Raw genomic sequence first — 2,251 nt, forward strand, 5'->3', positions numbered from 1 at the left:
TGGACCAAAACCTCTGCAACTATGAACCGAATTAATCTTTCCTCCTAAGTTGTTTATGTTAGATATTTTGTCACAGTGATACAAAATGACTAACACAGAGACCCCACAACTCAGAGCACAAGACCACTGAGGAAGGGATATGCTGCTACTGGGGGCCACAGCTGATGGGGTTCTCCTCAGAGAGTATAAGGAGAAGGGATTCTGCTGAGCACCAGCTGCTCTCTGCTTTTCTGGCTGATGTGACCTTCTCAGAAATGTCATCACTGTTCTCTAAAGAAGTATATGACCCTGTCCCTTTAGTAGCAGCAAGTTCCTAGGCAGCACAAGACAGTCACTTCTACTCCAGGTAGAACAAGTTGTCTGAAGATGTTGTTCTCCTGCTGCCCTTGGTCTTCACACAGCCTCCTCTAAGTTCTCAACTTTAATAATTAAACATTTTATGAAACATTCCCAACATTAAAATTTGTTGTAGCCATTTTCAGGGTTGTTAATGACTGTGATTGTCCTCAAGGCTCTTATCATGGCATTACTATTGCCATCTTTTTCTAAGTTTCTGCACAAACACATTCAGGTAAGCAGATTAACAACTGGCTTACCCAGCCTCCTCTATGTTCAAACTATTGCCCAGTAGCCTCTGAGGTGGACACTGCTAATACTAAGTAAACTAGAAATCCCATCCCTACTACCTTCAAACCCCAAAGCACAGCCTAAATATGTGTTCGTCTGTCTTCACTTGTGGCTGGACAGCTCAGGAGGAGCAAGGCCCAGAAGTTACCTGTGAAGTCAGGTGCAGCTGCAGGTGTGGTTATGGGGATTACAATTCCATTTCTATGGGATTGTGTCTGTGGTTCTGTAGGATCATCCTGGAATCCCAATACTAGGAAGGCTAAAGAATGAAGATGACAAGTTTGAGGCCAGCCTGAGCTACATAACGAGTTCCAGGCCATCCTGGGTTGCATATCAAGGCCCTGTCACCAAAAAAATAAATAAACAAATAGGATCATGCTGGGAAGAGCTCGCTCACTGCAGTGGGAGATGTGTCCATCCATGCCTGAGTCCAGGGCTTCCTCTCATGGGTCTTAATCAATCATCAGCCCAGTTAACACTCAGCAACCTCAGAGAACTCTTTTCAGACGGGACCCAGCAAGGGAGTAACTAGGCCAAGCTTTCATAACCATCAATGTTGAGCCTGACTGAACCCTGGGCTTTCTGAATAAACGCTCAGGAAAATATCTCCAGGGCTGCAGGACTGTGACACCTGAACCAGGAGGATAGAGACCTCAGAGCAGGTCAGACCAAAAGGGTCATTGAGTCTCCTACTGCAGGTATAAGAGAGTCACCAGAATTTTGTTCACATGCAGCCAGTGATCCTAGGGCCAGGCATCTGAGTTTCTAACAAGCCCAGGGGATGGCTGGCCATTGGACTGGGAAACTCATTCTACATCCCAGGTCACAGGACTGGTGAGAATAGTGGATTTCTGATACCATCGATGACTAGCTCTCAGAGGGTGTAGCCAAGAGAATAATGTGATGCACGGAGCACAGATTTGGGAGGGCCAGGGAGTCAATGGATTCTGTTTGCTCATGAGTTTGAACTGCCAACCAGGTCCCCAGCCCAGGTCAAAGTGAGCAGCTGTGTGTGAACCTCAACTCAGGGCATCAGAACTGACAAGAGAGTCCAGTGCTTCTGATCACCCTACACCCATCAGGGAACGCAGGGCTCTACTGCCCTCAAAACAGTCACTTCCCTCCCTCCTAGAGCCTTCTAGATGCCAAGCCAGTGCTCGAGAGTTAGATGGGTGATCTTGTTTCATTCTCATGTAAATCCTTGTAACACTATGCTCCGGAGAAGAGGAACCTGAGAGTGGAAACTCAGTGCACCAAAAGTCCCTGTAAATCCATATTCTGACTGTTTAGCAACCTAGCCCATGTTTTTACTAACAACCCCTAATGATGGAGTTATCCAGAGTTTCAGAGGCTAAAAATCCAGGATCGGAAGGCCCATGCATTTGGCTTCTGGTGAGGGCCTCAATAGGAGACAGCGTCACAAATGGCTACAGCATGTGGAAGAGATCGCATGGTGAGACAGGAACCAGAAAGAGTCAGAGGCCATGCTTGCTCTTTTCATAACAACCTACACTTGAGGAGACTAAATGGGAGCCATCAGAAACAATAGAAATCTCTTCTAAGACCCATGTCCTCTTGACCTAATTATCTCCCACTGGGCCCTACCTCTTAAAGGTCCCACCCT

General features: G+C 46.8%; 1 non-coding gene across 1 annotated transcript; it reads right to left on the minus strand.

Moving 5' to 3' along the window:
* Window positions 1-464: 464 nt before the first annotated feature.
* Window positions 465-594, minus strand: LOC141413229 (small nucleolar RNA SNORA33). The gene has a single exon (XR_012438029.1). It is a non-coding gene; the product is annotated as a small nucleolar RNA SNORA33 (small nucleolar RNA).
* Window positions 595-2,251: the final 1,657 nt, after the last annotated feature.

This window comes from Castor canadensis, chromosome 10 (genome assembly GCF_047511655.1).
Source record: "Castor canadensis chromosome 10, mCasCan1.hap1v2, whole genome shotgun sequence".
Lineage (NCBI taxonomy): Eukaryota > Metazoa > Chordata > Mammalia > Rodentia > Castoridae > Castor > Castor canadensis.